The 20626-nt window shown below is 42.3% G+C and overlaps 1 long non-coding RNA gene across 1 annotated transcript in view; it reads right to left on the bottom strand.

The window, feature by feature from the left end:
- Nucleotides 1-10640, bottom strand: part of LOC128591773 (uncharacterized) — a 47216-nt gene extending 36576 nt beyond the window's left edge. Inside the window, exons 1-4 of the long non-coding RNA XR_008381655.1 lie at nucleotides 10584-10640; nucleotides 10089-10209; nucleotides 4130-4228; nucleotides 3402-3522 (exon numbers count right to left, since the gene is read on the bottom strand). This is a non-coding gene — a long non-coding RNA (uncharacterized LOC128591773). The remainder of the gene's footprint in view (nucleotides 1-3401; nucleotides 3523-4129; nucleotides 4229-10088; nucleotides 10210-10583) is intronic.
- Between the last annotated feature and the right edge of the window lie 9986 nt (nucleotides 10641-20626).

Raw genomic sequence — 20626 nt, 5'->3', positions numbered from 1 at the left:
GGAGCCTTAGGGGAGGCCCAGGAGGAGACACCGAGCTCAAGGGAGTCCCAGAAAAGGCCACTCCCTCCTGGCTGGACAGGCAGAGGATAAGACCTCCACTGAAGAAAGTCCTCACTCCACAAAGCTGGGTCCTATTTTGCTGTTTTGCATCCTCCCTGAACAGCTGGGGGTGTGCACACCCTGGTGTAGGCAACAGGAGCAACTTAGTACTTGGAGTTCATCAGAAACACTCAGTGGAAAGGAGCTTTCATGGAACTACCGAGGTCACCCCAATAACAGAACAGGAGGCTCTGGCCATGTACAGGGCAGAGATACAAACACCGTGCATGCCCTCACCATACTGATGTTACCTGGTTAACATCTTCAGAAGGACCAAGAGGAACTTTAGGTCCTGCTGGCCTGTGTTGACTATCCCAAGTAAGATAACAAAGTCTTATAAATCAGACTGTGTTCAAGTCAGAGAGTGACTTGACTATGGTCCCCAAAAAGGCCACTCCTTCCTGGCTGCACAGGCAGAGGAGCATGTGATTCCTTTATCGTTGTTATGACAGTAGTGTTAGCATAGTGTACATACTATTCTTAGTGTAGTCTTATTTTGTTAGCAGAGTTCACATAGTATTTTTATCCTCGTTACTTTTACAAGTAGTATTAACCTAGTTAGTGCCCCAGTTAGTTAGCTTTGTTACTGTTTTTCGTGAGTGAGTATAGCTGTTGTTGATTAGCTATTTAGTGTACTTTTCCTAGTGTAGTGGTAGAGTAGTTAGACTCCCCGTGATGCCTGCTGTGGCCTCCATGTCTATTGGCAAGGAGGTCCTCCAAGACTATGAAGTGTTAGAGATCATTGGCCAGGGCAGCTTTACCAGGCTGATGCTGGCTCGGCACCTTCGAACAGAAACTGAGGTAGCAGTCAAGATACTATCCAAACACAGCACTTCTGGCCTCATGTCTGTCTCTTCAGACAGTGAGATAATGAATAGCCTGGACCATCCCAAAATCATCAAGCTGTAGGATGTTATAGAGGGTAAGGAAAATTTATACCTAGTAATGGAGTATGCAGGTGGCAGAGACCTTGCTCAGAGAATACTGAGACTTGGCCAGATGGAGGAGAGGGAGGCCCAAGCCATATTCCTCCAGATATTAAAAGTTGTCCAGTACCTTCATAAAGAGGGCATAGTTCATGGGGATCTGAAGCTCCACAACATTTTACTGGATGCACAGAACAATGTGAAAGTAGCCAACTTTGGCATCGCCACAACCTTCACCGAAGGTAAGAGGTTAAACACATGTTGTGGGACCCTCTATTATTTGGCTCCAGAAATCTTCCTAACACCAAGGATACCCAGGACCTGAAGCAGACATCTGGAGCCTTGGGGTTATCCTACATACAATGACGTCTGGGACTGTCCCATTTCATAGACAGATCTTTAACCAACTACAAAGCAAGGTCATAAATGCCACCTATGCAGCACCACTTTTCTGTTCCAAAAATCTGAAAATCTTTATCAAAAAGATCCTGACCCCCACCCCTGACCCCAGGGAGAGGCCCACCCTTTCCCAGATAATGGAAGACCCATGGATGAAGTCTGGGCAAAACAGCATGAGGCCACACATGCCAGAGAAGACCGACACCACACCAGGAATTCCCAGTCCCAGTTGTGCCCCTGAGCCAGGCCCCGTGTCCTCCCCACTCCCTCAGCACCAGGAGCCTTAGGGGAGGCCCAGGAGGAGACAACAAGCTCAAGAAAGTCCCATAAAAGGCCACTTCCTCCTGGCTGGACAGGCAGAGGAGAAGACCTCCACTGAAGAAACTCCTCACTCCATAAAACTGGGTCATATTTTGCTGTTTTGCATCCTCCCTGAATAGCTGGGGCTGTGCACACCCTCGTTTAGGCAACAGGAGCAACTTAGTACTTGGAGTTCATCAGAAACACTCAGTGGAAAGGAGCTTTCATGGAATTACCGAGGTCACCCCAATAACAGCACAGGAGGCTGTGGCCATGTACAGGGCAGAGATACAAACACCGTGCATGCCTTCACCATACGGACATTACCTGGTTAACATCTTCAGAAGGAAAAAGAGGGACTTTAGGTCCTTCTGGCATGGGTTGACTATCCCAAGTAGGATAACAAAGTCCTATAAATCAGACTGCGTTGCAAGTCAGAGAGTGACTTGACTGTGGTTCAAAAAGTGCCTTACAGGCCCGTTGTCCTGCTGTGGTCTCTGACTGAATAGTGTAGTACTTGAACTTTCACTCTGTGATCTTTTCTCCTTTTTATGGTGTGGGCCCGAAAGTGCCCCTTTAAGAGGCCTGAGCAAGGTGTGGGCCTTCAGCCAGTCGGAGATGAAGGGCTAATTCTGGGCCAGCCAGATTTCCTGGCGGTCAGAGGCAGGATGGATCCTGAGAGACCACAGCCTAGAGGAATGGAGGGTGGTGAGAATGGCAGCTTTCATAAAACAAGTTCCAGCTTCCCAGGGCCCTGGTATTTCCATAGTAGGCATGGATCTGTGGTTTCAGACACCCATGAAGGAGCTGCCTCAAGGGATCCTAAGAAACCTAAGGAATGTCCAGGAAGGCCCCAGCCCTGGTGCATGGACGGGCCACATGGAAGACATAGTCTTTAACTTACAATAGCCCTGACCACTATAATAGTGAGGGAGATGACTCTCCTGCACCACAAAAGTGCAGGACCAGGGAAAGCAAATACTGGGTGGGGACAGGGTGGGAATCTTGTGGGTCTCCTTTGTCCCCTGGAGTGGAATTTGTGTCTCACAGACCAATTAGTGGTCAGCCAGTGCTGCCATCCTTAAATTCACCGCTGGCTCTCAATCCTAAGGGACAAGTCCCAGTTTCTCACTCAGCTTTCAAGTCCCTGTGTGTTCCATCCTTCTGCTTATTTTTCGCCCTCCCGGGTCCACCCTTCCCACTACACACACTGAATTGTCCAGTTTGCCACAGATGCCATCACACCTGCCTCTGTACCTATGATTTCCTGTCTGGGCAGCCCACATGCCAGCTACCTGGCCAAGGGCCACTGGGCTCCCGGAGATGGATCTGTCACAGATGTCCACACTATGAAGACATTGCTGCCCAGCTGGGAAGATGAGACAGGGACCTAACTAGCTACAGCACAGCTACCTGTTCACAGGTACAAAGAACAGACATGTGGCCCATGCCCACCTGTTGCTGAGGGATCAGGGCAGCTTCTGAAGGAGGTGGGTCTGGGGGTACTCTGCCTGGGTGTGACCACAGAAGATGTCCAGGAGGCATTCCAGGAAGAAGGAAGCCTGGATGACAATGACATCATGGGCAGAGGTGGCAATAAGACTACGGGTTAGATGGGCCCATCATTGCTGCGACAATCCCCCAGGGGTACATTATGCTTTAGGCCTGCACACTTACCCATTCCTCCTCTCGGCTCCAATGACTGGACATTCTACTGACGAGCCCTTCTCTCCGCTGGTGCTTCAGGCCTGGGCTGGCTGCACCAGTGGCTGCCTTTTATGTCCCTCATTAGTCCAAGCTCAGGTTCATGGAGAATAAAAGGTTGCAATTAGCTTTGTTAATTTATTAGGTAACCTGGCTTCCTGGAACTCGCGAATGCAAATCCCTACATAAATTCCCCTTCTGAGGCAATCTGTGGGGACACTTGAAGGGTCACCACCTGAGTAAATTCCAAGGATTGATGTCAAAAGGAAGAGATTATGGAATGCTGGCATCAGCAAATATATCAGAGGCATCAGACCTCAAGTGTTCCCAAGGACAACCAAATAAATATGGTTCCACTCGGCAGAGTGGTGACTGTCTGGTCTGCAAATAAAGTGTGGGCTGAACAGGCTGTAAGAAGGGCATCATCCTCTCTAGAACCTGCTTTGCCTGCCCCTTCTCCTGGGAGCCCTGGCTCTGCCATTCAGTCACAACTGTGCCTGGTAAGGAATATTTTCTTCATAAACACTAGTTGTCATTTGTTCTCCTTCCATGTAGGCAAAGACCTAAGCAGTTTTTGCCTCTTCACAGATCTTTCCTAGTGCCTCCCTTTTCTACCCTATCTTGGCCATGTTGGTCAGACATAATGATTTTCTCGTTCCCCTCCAATGTTGTCATGAGAGACAAAGAGGAGTTGTACATACTGATCATAGGGTCTTTACTCCAAGAAAACAGGATAATTCCTTGTTGTGTGGGCACCCAACAATGGAGCATCAAAATACGTGAGGCATAAACTGATAGAGCTGCAAGGAAAGATAAGTGAATATGGCATTAAGTTGGAGATTTCAATAGCATTCCATTAGAAATGTACAGATCTAGCAGGCAGAAAGTCAGTAAGGATATAAATGAGCTCAACAGCACCACAGCTGTAGACTATTACATCCAACAATAGCATTTACACACTCTTCAAGTTAACATGGAACATTTAGCAACACAGACCATATTCTGGACCATTCACCACATCTTAACAAATTTAAAGAATAGAAATCATACAATATCTGCTCTCAATTAATAAAAAATTAAACTGGAAAAATAGCTGGAAAATAACAAAATTAGTGGAGATTAAATCATACAATGCTAAATAATACACAGGTTACAGAATACATATAAAAAAATACAATCCCATAGTAGGGAGTAAAATAGTGGTTACTACAACCTGGGAGGCTGGGAGAATTAACAACAACAAAAACCCTGCAAGTAATTAATACACACATAAATGTATTAATAAGGAGGGAAGGTAGAAAGGCTGGATGGAGAGAGATTGGTCAACCAATTTACAGTTAGGTAAGAAGAATAAATTCTGGTATTGTTATTGGCTATAGTTAACAATATGGTATTGGATCTTTCAGAAAACTTGAAGATAGGATTTTGAATGCCATTACCACAAGGAAATAAGTATATATGCAATGGATATACCAAACACCCATATTTTATTACTACACAATGTTTACATGTATTGAAACATCACAAAAATCACTTTATACCCCATAAATATGTACCATGATTATGTGTTAATTAAAAATGAAAAGGAGAATTATTAAGATAAATTTAAAAACATTGGGCGGTGCCTGTGGCTCAAGGAGTAGGGTGCCAGTCCCATATGCCGGAGGTGGCGGGTTCAAACCTAGCCCCGGCCAAAAACCACAAAAACACACACACACACAAAAAAAAAAAGAAAAAAAAAATTTGAACCAAATGAAGTTAAAACACAATCTATTAAAAGGATAATAAAGAAATATTATAAACTGGTCTATGACCACAAATTTGATAACCTAAATGAAGGGCACTGATTCCTAAAACTCACATAAGGAAAATATACCAAATCTCACATAAGAAAAATAATCTCGGGCGCCACCTGTGGCTCAGTAAGTGGGGCGCCAGCCCCATATGCCGAGGGTGGCGGGTTCAAACACAGCCCCGGCCAAACTGCAACAAAAAAATAGCCGGGCATTGTGGCGGGCACCTGTAGTTCCAGTTGCTCAGGAGGCTGAGGCAGGAGAATCGTGTAAGCCCAAGAGTTAGAGATTGCTGTGAGCCGTGTGACGCCACAGCACTCTACCCAAGGGCGGTACAGTGAGACTCTGTCTCTACAAAAAAAAAAAAAAGAAAAATAATCTCAGTAAGTTTTTATCCATTGAAGAAATTAAATTGATAATTAAAAAAATATTGAATTACCTACTTAAACAGAAAGCACCTGGCCAAGACAGGTTTACTGATGAATTCTATCATGTTATAAAAGAAAAATTTGTACTAATTATCAACAATCTCTTTCAGAAGATAGAAGCAAAAAGAATACTTCCAATGACAAAGACATTACAAGACAACCAAAGACCAATATTTTTCATGAAGGCAGAAGCAAAAATATTCAAAAAAAAAACTAGCAAATCAGATTGAATAATGCATAAAAAGAATTATATACCAAGACTCAATAGTGTTTATCCCAGACAGGCAAGGCTATGTAATCAAACACATCAACAGGCTGAAGAACAAAAATCACAAGATCTTACAGATCGATGAAGGAAAAGCTTTTGACAAAGTACAATACCCATTCATGATAAACATTCTCAGTAAACTAGTAATACGGACTAGCATTAAATAGATAAACAACATCTACAAAAATCCTATAGTTAACATCACAATTAATGGTGAGAAATTAGAAGATTTTCTGCAATATTATGATTATGGAAAGAATGTCCCCTCTTACCCCTGCTTTTCAACATCACACTGGAAGTCCTAGATAATCCATGAGACAAGAAAAGGAACTTAAAGGTACACATATTTGGGAATGATGAAAAAAGACTGTCTTTATTCACAGATGACATGACTGTCTATGTAGAAAATCTAAAAGAATCAGCAACAACAAAAACCCTGCAACTAAGTAATATACATATAAAAAAATCGCTTTCCTACTTACTAGGAACAAACAAGTATAATTTCACGTTAAAAACATATTAATAGGGCGGCACCTGTAGCTCAGTGGGTAGGGCACTGGCCACATCCATGGAGGCCGGCAGGTTTGAGCCCAGCCCGGACCTGCCAAATAACAATGACAAATGCAACAAAAAAATAGCTGGGCATTGTGGCGGGTGCCTGTAGTCCCAGCTACTTAGGAGGTTGAGGCAGGAGAATCGCTTAGGCCCGAGAGTTTGAGGTTGCTGTGAGCTGTAATGCCACAGCACCCTACCAAGGGCGACAATGTGAGACAAAGTATCTCAAAACAAACAAACAAACAAAAAAAAACAAAACACATTAACATTTGTAGTAGCACTCCCTAAAATAAAATGGGTATGAGTCTAACAAAATATGTATACAAATTATGTGAGGAAAACTACAAAACTTTGATCAAAGATATCAAAGAATGAAATAAATGAAAAGATATTCTTTCTTCATGAATAGGAAGATGTAATATTTTTAATATTAATTATTTCCAAAGTGATCTATAGATTCACTGCAATATCCCATTTAAAATCCCAGAAAGCTATTTTTCAAGTATCAATAAATTGATTCTAAAGTGTATATAAAGAGATAAAAGACCAAGAATAGCTATATCAATGTTGAAGCAGAATAAAGTCAGAGAATGGTGACTACCTGACTTCAAGATTATTGTAAATAAACATTAATCAAGACAGTACGATTTTGGTAAAGAATAGACAGATGAACAGAATAGAACATTAAGTCTAGAAATAGATCTATATAAATACAGTCAACTGATCTTTTTAAAGAAACAAAAGCAATACAATGGAGCAAAGATCATCTTTTCAACAAACAGTGTTTGAACAATTGTACATCACAGGCCAAAAAAAAAAAAAAAGAAAGAAAGAAAAAATGAATCTATACGCAGACCTTAAACCCTCACAAACAGTAACTCACAGGAGATAACAGAACTAAATGTAGATTGTGGACATGGTGGTACAACTACTCAGAAGGCTGAGGCAGGAGGATCATTTAAGCCCAGGAGGTCAAGGTCAGCCAATCCATCAAAACCCCATCTCACAAATAATAATAATAATAATAATAATAATAATAATAATAAATAAAAAGAAAAAAGATCTAGATGTATGTAAAATACAATATTCCAAAACTCCCACAAGATCAAATAGGAGAAAACCTAGATGACCTTGGGCATAACTGGGTAAAATAGAATTCATTAAAATTAAAATCTTCCCTATGAAGACAAATCACAGACCAGAAGAAAATATTTGCAAAAGATATATCTGATAAAATCCCATTATCCAAAATATATAAAGAACTCATAAAACTCAACAATATGAAAATGAACAATGTAATTAATAAATGGACAAAGGACTTGATTAGACACCCAAAGAAGGTACACGTATGGCAAGTAAGCATATGTGAACATATTCAACATAACATGTCCCCAGGGAAATGTAAATTAAAACAACATACAAAAAAAGGTCAATGAAATACCACTACACACTTCTTAGAATGCAAAAACACCAAACACAGCATCAAATGACAGAGCAAATAAAAAGCAACAAGATTCCCATTCACTGCTGGTGGGGAATTAAAATGGTATAGCCACATTAGAAAATAGTTTAGCAGTTTCTTAGAAAATTAAACAGTTTTGCTACATGTAATTTAGCACTTGTGCTCACTGATATTTACCCAAATGAATTAAAAACAAACCAATGTTTAAAACTGCTTTATTCATTTTATAGTGGTTTTATTCATGATTGCCAAAACTTGGAAGCAACCAAAATGCTCAACAGTAGGTGTATGGGTAAATAAACTGTAGAACATACAAGTAATAGAATATTATTTGGTGCTAAAGAGAAATGAGCCATTATTCCATGAAAAGACAGGAGAAACATTAATCATATTACTAAGGGAAAGAAGCCAATCTGAAAAGGCTACAGACTGTATGATTTCTATTATATTTCACAAATGAAAAAACTATGAATACAGTAAAAAAAAGTCAGTGGTCTTCTAGGGGATGAGGGAGGCAGGAGTAAAGAGGTGGATCATAGAGGATTTTTAGGATAATGAAACTATTCTATATATTACAATAGCAGATACACAACATTATACATTTGTCAAAACCCACACAACTACAACAGCAAGAGTGAACCCTAATGTAAACTATGGACCTTTGGTAATAATGATGTATCAATATAGGTTCTTGGATTGTAACAAGTGTACCACTCTGAGGCAGGATACACCACTCTGCAGTAATATGCCAAAGGCAGAGGGCTTGTGAATGTGTTGTGATGTACGGCATATGGGAACTCTCTGTGATTTCCATTCGATTATGTTGTGAATGTCAGAACTGCCCTAAACAAATAGAACTTACTATTTTTTTAAATGTCAAACAGTATTCACTACATAAATAGAAGCAAAAACAAAGACCATATGATCCTTTCAATAGATACAGAAAAAAAAACATTCAACAAAATTCAGCATCCTTTTCTAATAAGAATGCTAAAGAAAATAGGCAAAGATGGCTCATTTCTTAAACTAATTGAAGCTATCTGTGACAGACCCACAGCCAATATCATATATCACACTGAATGCAGTAAAATGGAAAACTTTTCCACTTATGCAACCAGACAAGGATGTCCACCATCACCACTATTGAACATAGTGCTGGAAGTTCCAGCCAATGCAATCAGGCAAGAGAAGGATATTAAGGGCATCCAAATAGGGGCAGAGGAGGCCAAACTCTCTCTCCTTGCTGACGATATGATCTTATACTTAGAAAACTTCAGAGACTCCTGTTAGTGACTAAGAAATACAGTAACAGCTCAGGGTATAAAATTAATGTCCACAAATGTAGCCTTTGTATATCCCAGTAACAGGCAAGTTAAGGAGCAAATCAGGGACATAATACCCTTTATAGTAGCTTCAAAGAAAATAAAATACTTGGGAATATACCTAACAAAGGGGGTAAGGATCTATACAAAGAGAATTATTAAATCCTAAAAAAAGAAATAGCAGAAGATGTTAACAAATGGAAAAATATATACCATGCTCTTGGCTGGAAAGAATCAACATTGTTAAAATGTCTATTCTACCCGAAACAACCTACAGATTTAATGCAATCCTCATTAAAATACCAACATCATACTTCGAAGTACTGAAAAAAAAAATAGTTCTTAGTTTTGTATGGACCCAGAAAAAAAGCCGTATAGCCAAGCCAATTCTTAGTAATAAAACAAAGCCAAAGAGATCACTCTACCAGACCTCAGGTTATAAGTCCACAGTGATCAAAACAGTATGCCATTGGCACAAAAATAGAGACATGGACATACGAACCAGAATAGAAAACCTAGAGATTAAACCAGCCTCATATTGCCATTTGATATTCAATAAACGAAACAAAAATATTACATTGGGGAAAAGACTCCTTATTCTGCATATATAAGACTACATGGTAAAACTGTCAAAGTACAGATTTCCTACCTCATCTATCCCCCAAGCATTTAATTCAAAGGTTGCCTGTGAATTGCACACTAGCCTGGGAGGCAGGCGTCACTTTCTTCACCTCAAACGTTAAAACACTGAAGCTCAGCGAGGCTGCCCTGGCAGGACACAGACCGGCCGCTGACTCCTCCTGCCCGGCCCAGGGCCCTGCCACCTGCTCACCGTAAATAAGCCGAAGTTCCAACTTTGGGGTTCTGCTCAGGCTTCACCTGCGCCAGTGCCTCACATCACCTCTCTGGATCTGCAAATGTGGCATCTGCCACATGAAGCACTGGGAAACGCTCTGTGAATAAACACAAGCAACGCTTATCTCCTGAAGAGCAAAATGTCCACTCTGATTTTCCCCAAAACACTCCCCACTGGACCCCCTCCCACCAACCCCTACACCCTGAACTGAACTTGGCGACCCTAAGGGAAGACTGACCATCCCATCCCACTGGAGGGTCTGAGAAGTCCACCCAGGCGTGGGGGCCTAAGAAAGGCGGCGCCACCAGCCTCCTCTGCCTCCCTCCACTGCCCTAACTCGGTAAAGGGAGAAACTGAGGCGCCAGTGGAAAAGACGCTCCTCTGAGGTTACATCTGCACTGGACCCAGGAGTCCTGCTTTCCAGTTGAGTCTGAACAGAGGATAGTAAAATATTTCCAGCCGTGGCCACACCTCTATCAACTCCAACTCCCACAGCCTCCAGCCGCCGACCGTTCTGCCTCCTCTTGCCAGTTGGGCTCCACCGCCGAGCTCTGCCACGCGCGCTCCCGCTCCAACGGCTCGCCCCGCCCACCGGCCCCGGATCGGCTCCGTCCGGCCCCGCCTCCACTCTGTTCGGTTCCACTCGGCCCCTTTGGGCTCCAAGTTATGGCTGCGTCCACCCCGCCCACGTGCACGAGTCCGCTGTCTTCAGCACGTGGGAAAAGGCGGGTCACCAGTTCCCCCAGCGGGGCGGGATCCAGTAGTTTGCTCCATCTGGCTCAGCCCTCTTGGACCCACTTTGACCCACATCGGCTCGGTTAGGCACAGCTCCGCTCCACCAGGCCTCTTTGAACTCCTAGGAAACCACCTAGTGCGTGTGTCGCCCCTCTCTCCCCTGGGCCGCTCTGGGGGAGCTCAGAACCAAACCACCATGGCCAGACCTCGGGAAATGTCGGTCACCGCGGACACGCGCAAGCTGAGGGACGTGCCTGAGTTCTGGAGTATGGCGACGGCATCGCTGCCGCCCCTGTACTCGCAACTGGACGACCTCAGACCCCTCTTCTCACTGGGGAATCTTCGGCTGCCTCTGCGGAAGAAAATCTTGTAATTTCTTACAAGGTAGGTAGACGAACCTGTCGACATAATGTTAAATGAAACAATCCAGGCACATACAAAAACAAATACCACATGATCTCACCACACACAAAATCTAAAAACATTGATCTCTTGGAAGCAGAGAGTAGAGCGATAGTTACCAGGAGCTAGGCTGGTTGTGGGGGAAAGGAGGAAGGATAGGGAAGATGTTGATCAAGGGACAGGAGGTTTCAGATAAGAGGAACAAGTTTGGGAGATAAGTTGTATAATAGAGTGACTGTAGTTAACAAAACTTATTCTTAAAAGTGTCAAAAAGGGGCAGCGCCTGTGGCTCAGTCGGTAAGGCACCGGCCCCGTATACCGAGGATGGCAGGTGCCACCGCCAAACTGCAACCAAAAAACAGCCGGGCGTTGTGGCGGGCGCCTGTAGTCCCAGCTGCTCGGGAGGCTGAGGCAAGAGAATCGCTTAAGCCCAGGAGTTGGAGGTTGCTGTGAGCCGTGTGACGCCACGGCACTCTACCAAGTGCAGTAAAGTGAGACTCTGTCTCTACAAAAAAAAAAAAAAAAAAAAGTGTCAAAAAGAATGGGTGTATTCACTTCACAAAAGTGACTGCAGAAGGAACAGCTAGAAGGAGGCCATATGTTAATTAGGTAGATGTCTTCATTCCACAGCATATGTATTCTTTAAAACATCATGTTGTACACAATAAATATAATTTTATGTGTCAATTTTAAAAATATTTTAAATTAATTTTTAAAAGACCAAGAAAACTTCATTCTCATATTATTAATATGCTGGGCAATTAAGATTGAATATTGATCAATCCAGAACAAAAAGACTGCTTAGATTTAAACCAATTCTAACATAAGATTTCAACAGGTTTTGTTTTCTTCATTTTTAATCTTTGATTTCATTAAAAAATGATCAACCACTGAATCACTAAGCTTCAAATATTTAAATTATTTGCCTGGCATTTTTCTTTTGGGCCTTTAGCCTTCTGCTTATGTTCCTTTGTCCTGCACAGAATGTTCTGGTTCCTTTGCCTGGGGAGCAGCATCCTTGGTTACCAGCTCCAGTGCCAGTCACTGCCCTGCAGAGACTTGTGCTGTGCCCACCCCCCTCAGACAGAGCCTGCCTTTACCTCACTCCCCAGAGCTCCCTGATGTATCTCTATTGGAGCACTTGGCACTTGATTTTCCAATTGTTGATTTATTTTCCTGAGTCCCTCACATGATGGCGAATGAATTGGGGATTATGAATTCTCCATCACTGATGATTATGTTGGGAACATAGTAGGCCCTTGAGAAATACCTAAGCAAGGCAAGAAGGCAGAGAGGGAAAGAAAGAAATTTAATTTCTGTACATTTTAGAACCAAGAGAACCAAAATACAAGAATATAGATTTGTAATGTTAAATACTCCTGTTTGTCTGAACATTGTTTTCCTAATATTTATAAAAAACACACTTTGAAATAGGAAGAAAAACAGCGTGTTATCAACACAATACTTTTATTAGTTTATCTCGGGCAAGCTGATAAACATTTTATGATTTTATGAAAAGTGATTTCACATAAATTATTTCCTGGGATTTGTAGTATATAATTGTCTTTGTGACAATTAAAGAGGCCAATCTTTTCTGTAAACTTACATATTAAGGCAAATAAAATCTCAGTACTGTTGCCTGCTCTGTCCAGAAGACAGGTTAATAGCTAAAAGTAAAATGATTTAGGCATTTTTTTCACCAACATCAATGCTTAACTTTTTCTCCTATGTGGATTCCTCTTACCCTCTGACCTACCTGCACAGTCTTGGCCATCAGCACCCTTGAGTTACAGAGTTGGGAGGGTTCTTGGTGGGGATAATTTTAGCTGTTCCCCGACTAATATTTCCAAACAGGATAAAATATGACTCACTCAAGGTACAGTCACCAGTTTATGAATAAACTGCTGTCATTTCATTGTTGGGAGACACATTAACTTTTTTAAGTAGAACTATCACTGAACACAGTCCTGTCCACCGCCCACAAAAGCCTGTTTACCTCATAACAGGTCATTAGTGCAGCATTTAATGGTAACCAAGAACCCAATCTTAAGATGAAAAAAGATTCACTCACGAAGCCTTTATAGAGTCCTGGCTTTGCTTGTGGAAAATAGATCTTCCTCCACCAGACTGGCAACTTGAAGGACCCTGTGACTTCCACACACGGTGTGCCATCCCTCCTAGTGTGGGTTAGGAGACCCAGTAAGACAAGAGGAGAGAAGTAGTAGAGAAGATCTAGGTTGCAGGAGTTAAAGAGCTGTAAGGGAAGAGGCTTCTTTCAATAAAACCACTTTATCAAGTAATCACCTTTCACCCCTGTATCAATTTTCCACTCTTCTAAGAAAATTTCTTGACTTATCTCTAATACTTGGCCTCTCTTTTAAAAACTTTAAAAACTCATCAGGTATCACTCTACTATTGGCTTTTCATGTTCCAGGCCAAGAGAACTTCATTCCCCTCCGTCCACCTCACTGCAGGGCCTTTGCACATGCTGCTACTACATCCTCCTGAAACTTTGTTTTGCCCTTACTCATCTGTTCTTGGACCTTCACCTAGTTAATTGTTATTCATTGTAATTAGGTAAACCTCCCCTCTTACATTCTGCCCTTGCTCCAATAGCTTTCTTCCTTAGGACTTATCACAGCTAGAGTTGTTTTTCATTTATTTGTTTTATTATTCAATTAATTCCTATAATTTCCAATAAAGTACAAGTTCATTGAGCAGAGGAGTCATATTGCTTTGGATTCATCAGTGTATGCCTAGTACATTGCCTGGTATAAGGGAAACGGTCAGGGTGTCTATGAAACACACACACAGTAATGAAAGCTGATTATCCAAAAAAAGATTCATGCATACATTTTATGATATCCAATACCACAAATAAGCAAAAGACATTCTCACAAAATCAGCATGTGGCCCGTAGGCCTGCAGGTTGGACAGGAATTTATTTTGAGGCAAATCAGTAATATATAATAAATATTGAGTAAAATAAATACAAATTAATTACCAAAGGCAGAGTTAATTAATGAGTTAATGATCAATACTTGCATCTTTTCTTAAAGACTTCTTTCCACAGTACTCAGTTTAAAGCTTTGTTGCACTCTTTATGCCTGTAAACCAGTAGATAGTTTTTCTCAGGTTATTACAGAACAGAAAATAATGAGCCGCCACCTATTTTCATCAATCCAGTGGAATGAAGGGGGCAAGAACTGGCACGCCTGACTCTGCCTCCTGCCGACCTGCAGATTCCTTCTTAACAGGGCTCTGCAGGCAAAAGCTACTAACTGACTTTATTGGCATCATGAGATGAAGTGGACTTTCAGTCCCTCAAAGAGATTAAGAAAAATCCCTTTTCTGTTTTCAGCAATTCAAACTTCTGGTGAACAACAAGGAGAACTTATTTTCTAATCACCTGTGTTGCTTTGGTTTCAATTAAGAATAGCTTACATTAAGAGTAGCTTTAATGGGCAGTGTCCATGGCTCAGTGAGTAGGGTGCCAGCCCCATATAGGAGGTGGCGGGTTCAAACCCAGCCCTGGCCAAACTGTAACAAAAAATAGCCGGGTGTGTGACGGGCGCCTGTAGTCCCAGCTACTCAGGAGGCTGAGGCAAGAGAATTGCCTAAGCCCAAGAGCTGGAGGTGTGATGCCATGGCACTCTACCGAGGGTGACAAAGTGAGACTCTGTCTCTAAAAAAAAAAAAGAATAGGTTTAAATTTTTCCATAGCCTTGTTCTAAACATGTTCCACAAAAATATGTTTAATTTCATCTCTTTCTTCTAATAATGAGTATCAGATACAGTCTCAGTTACCACAATTCTCTTAAACAGGAATCCTTGTATGAAGGCTCTGTCATTTTGACAAGGGAACATCTTAGAACAACGTGGCAGGCAGAATAATGGCCCTGCAATGTGTCTATACTCTAATCCTCAGAACCTGTGAATATGTTACCTCACATGACAAAAGGGACTTTAAAGATGTGATTAAATTATGGATCTTGCTGCAGGGAAAGTATCTTGGATAATCTAGGTAGGCCCAATGTACTCACAAGGATCATCAAAGGTGGAAATGAGACAGTTGCCGATTTATTGTGGTTCAAGAAAAGTCAGAGTGAAGTGCAGTGAAAAAGAGCAGTTGGCCATTGAAGATGGAGAAGGGGCCGCAATCTAAAGAAGGTGGTCAGCCTGAAAAGGGAAGAAAACAGTTTTTTCTCTAAAGCCTCCAGAAGGAATGCAGCCTTGCTCAAACCTTTGTTTTGACTGATCCATGTAGTGTTTAGGTAAGCCACTATGTTTGTGCCATAGCAGTAACAGAAAGCAAATACAGCAAGTTCAAGGAACTTGCCGCATTCATAGTGAATGGAAAATCAGAAATAAAAGCCAGGCAGTCTGACCAAAAACAAACAAAGAAAAAAAAAAAAAACACTTTTACTTAACTCTCAATGTAAAAGCAACTCAAAAATTTAAATGCACACAAAGATGTACATGTAAATGTAGCATGACAATACATCCCCATGTAATTAAGTGTATATGCGTGCATGTATGTAATATGTTAGTGTATTTAATACGTAGCATGAATATGCATATAATTATGTGTGCACGCATACATATATGTAACGTGTATATATGAATATGTCATTACTAACGCTGTACTGCCTCATTCATTCGATTATTTGAAAATAGCCGTCTTTGTGGTGATGAACCAGCAGAGATATACTTGGCATCAAAGTGGTACTAAATACTGTTCATATAGCCCGTTCCTTAAGATGCAGAGATGTGTGGCCTACAGTAACACTTAAAAGACATAATGGTTCTACCAGTATTATTCTCAGTTGCCGATTTATTGTGGTTCATGGATTTCTTTTACTTTGTGTGTGTAGCAGTCTTCTTTTATAATAGTTTTTAATACCGATTGCTGTTAAGTTCTTTACAACTTAGATATGGGAACTCTGGAAATCAAAACTAATAGCAATAGATAAGAAAAGTGACAACCAGGGACTTAGAATGGAGTGAAGAACAAGAGGAGGGTGCTTGGGTAGCAGGTATGGCTGGGGACACGGGGAAAGTCCTGCAGAAAACCAGGCTTTCAAGTAACTTGAAAGAAATTTTTAGAATGATTGGAGAGAACTGGACTGAACAGCAACTTCCTAGAGCCAGGAAGAAGACATCAATTCATAACCCCATCATTTTCCAGCTGGTCACCAGCACTGAAATAGACATTCTACCTCTCTGAGCCTGACTCTTAACTCTTAAAAAGGCAGTCATATCTACCGTTTGAGGCTGTGGTGATGATTAAATGTGCTTCCTTTCTTCCTCCCTATGTCTCCATTAGTACCTTGCTGCATGCTTTAGGGCGATATCTCCCAGAAGTTCTGCTATCAAAAGATATGCAACATAGTGTATCCACTTTTTAAATAAACTGGGTTAAATGCATTCAAACATTTTGCTTTATTATAGAACTTCTCAGAGTCCTCAGCATTGCACTGTGTATTGTGACTCTCTGAGGGACATATATATTATGAATCATTTCTCAAAGTTGTTTGGCAGCAGAATTCATTTTCAAAGGGAATGACAGAAGGGATTATATGAGACAAGTCAACACCATGTACTATAGGAAGTGCACATACAGAGTAAAACCTGGGAACCAAACATCAGCACATAGGAGTCACAGGGTATATTTGCTGTTTAGTGGTTGTGTTGCATTCAAAACAAGTATGTGATATTTAAATCCTTTGCACTCCAATTTTTCTGCTATCTGCATACTCTCTAGCTCTTTATTTTGGGTGGGAAAGAGGTTGCTGGATTACTTGTAATTATACGTGAGGTTAAAAGAAAAAAACATACCTATGACCTCACCTGAGGATTTTATTATGTATTTTAGGTTACATAATTAGTATTTTTGTTTCTCTTCTGTTTATAATTTTTTAAAGTGTAATATTTCTTTCTTTCTTTTTTTTTTTTTTTTTGTAGAGACTGAGTCTTACTTTACCGCCTTCAGTAGAGTGCCATGATGTCACAGGACTCACAGCAACCTCTAGCTATTAGGCTTCCACAATTCTCCTGCCTCAGCCTCCCAAGCAGCTGGGATTACAGGCGCCTGCCACAACACCCAGCTATTTTTTGGTTACAGTTCAGCCAGGGCTGGGTTTGAACCGGCCACCCTCGGTATATGGGGCCGGCGCCCCACTCACTGAGCCACAGGCGCCACCCTACAGTGTAATATTTCTTGAAGGTGGTAACTGCTTAGGTCTTTGTCTAGGTGGAAGGGAGATGAGTGACAAGTAGTGTTTATGGAGAAAATACTGGGTAGCCAGCACTGTTGTGACTGACTTAAGCCAAGTTACCTAATAAATTAATGATTTAATTTAGGGCCAGATTGCCACCATTTACTCTCCATAAACCCAAGCGTGGAAATAATGAGGGACATGAGAGGTTGCCACTGGAGCACCCAGCCCAGCCTGAAGCAGCAGCAGAGAGAAGGTCTCATCAGCAGAATGTCCAGTCATCAGGACCCTCCTGGGGGATGGATAAAGTGTGTAGGCCCGGAACAAAATGCACCCATGCAGGGGTTGTCTCAGTAATGAGGGGAGGTGGTCTAAAGTCTGGGATTGTTGCCACCTGTGCCGTGGGGGTCCTAATCATCCTGGCTTCCTTCTGCCCAGAATACCTCCTGGACAGTTCCTGAGGAGGAGCCCCCAGACCCACCTCCTTCAGAAGCTGCCCTGATCCCTCAACAGCAGGTGACCATGGGTGGGGCTGTGCACATCCATTTTTTATACCTGTGAACAGGTGGCTGTATGTAGCTAGTTAGGTCCCTGTCTCATCTTCCCAGCTGGGCAGCAAGGTCTTCACAGTGTGGGCATCTGTGTCTGATCCATCTCTGGCAGCACAGTGGGCGTTGGCCAGATGGCCAGCATGTGGGCTGAACAGCAAGGAACCCACAGGGGCAGAGGCAGGAGTTGTGATGACTTCTGTGGCAAACTGGAAGACTCAGTGCGTGTAGGAAAGGGTGGGCTGGGGAGGGAGAAAAGTCAACAGGGGCTAGAACACGGAGCGACCTCAAAGTCGACTGAGGAACTGGGACTTGCCCTGAGGGGTGAGAGCCAGGGGGGGATTTAAGGGCAACAACACTGGGTGACCACTAATTGGGCTGTGAGGCACAAGGAATTCCACTCTGGGGTACAAAGTGGACCCACAAGACTCCCACCATGTCCTCAGATCCTTTTGTGTCAATTACAATCGCAGCCCAAGACAATTATGAGCAGCTCTTGAGACAGCTGTAACAGGGAACAACAATGACCTGCAGGTGTAGAGAGCGTGGACCCTGGGACCTGGGCAGAGGGAAGCCAGGGAAGGCTGAGGGGGTTCCTCCAGGACAGGCGACTCTCAAACCAGGCCACCTTTTCCCGTTTGTTGAAGGAGGCTGAACAGCCTGGTCTTTATGGCATCCTGATTCCTGTTTCCCTGTGTGCCATCCCTGAACTGGCAGAACCTCTGTCTCTCTCCTCCCTCCCCTCCCCCTGCCAAGAGGAAGGTAAATGACAAGCTCCACAGCTTCTCTGCTTAAGTTCTGCTCCCTGCTTGTCTGGTGCTTCCCAGCTGCCCTACCCCCGAACTAGAAATCTGTCCTCTGGATATTGCAACATTTGTATCACTGTGTTGGGTCTTTCCTGGGCAAGGCTCTGTGTTTGTTTTCTGGCCACACTAATTCTGACTTGGCTGGGTTTGACCTTTAGTGCTTTGCTAACTGAGAGGGGGAAGGGAAGATGGAAACATAGAAGTTCTCTGCTAGGTTTCAGGGCTTCCCTACCCCAATGTCTGACAAAATGTCAGTTCAGGATGGGGTACGGGGGACTCCCCACTAGACTGCCTCCTGAGCAACTGGAATGCCTCGGAAGGGTTGGCAAGAAAATGGCTCATTGTTATGTCTCCTGCCTGGAAGTTGGGGTAGAACCCTGGATGTGTCTCGGTTTGATCCGTGATAAGTAGGACAATTTCTGCTATCATTGGTTGGGTGGGAGCAGCCAGGTCATCTGAGTTGTATGTATTGATGAAGGTGCTCGTGTGTCTAATTGTGTAGGTCTTCCTAGTGTGAATGCCTGATTTCTTAGGTCACAGGTTAATAAATTGGATAAATATAAATAAAACAGAGACAATGTCTTCAGATTTTTCTATACTCTGCTAGTGAGGGCCATATTGTATGCTATTCGAGGAAAATACAGAGGTGGCCCTTCTCCTCACTATCTCTCTAGCCACTCTGAATTATCTTCTCTTGCATGAAGACACCAAATTCTCAAAACATTCTCTTTTCAACTTCTATATCACTTAATAAGTTGTAACAAAAAATTTGTGTAATTATTCATTGAATGCCCCTGTTTAAAAGTAAACAGAAAGCCTTAGGAAGACCATGTCTGTTTCATTCACTGCCACATTCCTAGGATTCCACATTTCTGAGTCCAAGTACATAATAGGTGCTCAATAAATATTTGTTCAACAAATGGATTTATCAACCACGGGTTACAGGAATGTACACATAGCTTGAGTCCACAGATAACCCCAAATAATTTCAAGTTTATGCATTTCCCTCAGCAGTTTGTTTGATAGGTAGGTCCTCTGTGAGTAACATCCAAACCTTGCCCTCACTCATCTGCCTTATTTGTGCTTAGTCAGCATATTAGGTTCAAACAGCTCAATGGTAGACAGAAGTGATTAGCGTTACCTTCATTTGCAAAGTGTCAGGAAAAACAGAAAGCAAAGGGTCACACATAAGCTTCCAGCTGCATCCTTGATTTCTATTAGCAAATGTGTTTTTCTGGAGGCTAATACCTCCTGGGCCTAGGCTAATTTCTTAAGCTTTTTTTATTACAAGTCCATGCTAATTCACATACCTATTTCTGTAAAGGAGAATTGAGAATGTCCTTTCTTAGGGTCTTCCCTGTACTTCAATGTTACTGGTGAGGGAAAGTCTGGGAGTCTGGATGCACGTGGTTTGGCATATGGGGTGAACCAAGGAGGAGGAAGTGTTATGAAAAAGGCAATAAACGTGCCCCTAGTGAGGAAATATATGTATACTACCATCTAAGTTAGAGGTTGTTTCAAAGTTGATTCAGTGTATGGATTTGAAAAAAAAAAAAAAGATAAAAAGAGAGGCAAAACAGGTTGTGAATGTGGAAATGTGTTTTTGCAAAGAAAGGACTGAACACAGAGGAATGGTGTTGTGTGGGAGCAAAGGCCCATGCCTGGCTCAGGCCTCTTAGAGGGACCCACTTGTGCTACACAGTAATAAAAAGGAGGAAAGATCACAGAGAAAAGTTCAAGTGTTACACTATTTTATCAAAACACAGCAGGACAAGTGGTCCCCTAGGGCACTTTGGGGACCACAG

The sequence above is a fragment of the Nycticebus coucang genome, chromosome 8 (genome assembly GCF_027406575.1).
Source record: "Nycticebus coucang isolate mNycCou1 chromosome 8, mNycCou1.pri, whole genome shotgun sequence".
Taxonomy (NCBI): Eukaryota; Metazoa; Chordata; class Mammalia; order Primates; family Lorisidae; genus Nycticebus; species Nycticebus coucang.
Note: the sequence above shows the minus strand (reverse complement) of the source record. Positions and strands in the feature narration are given on the sequence as shown.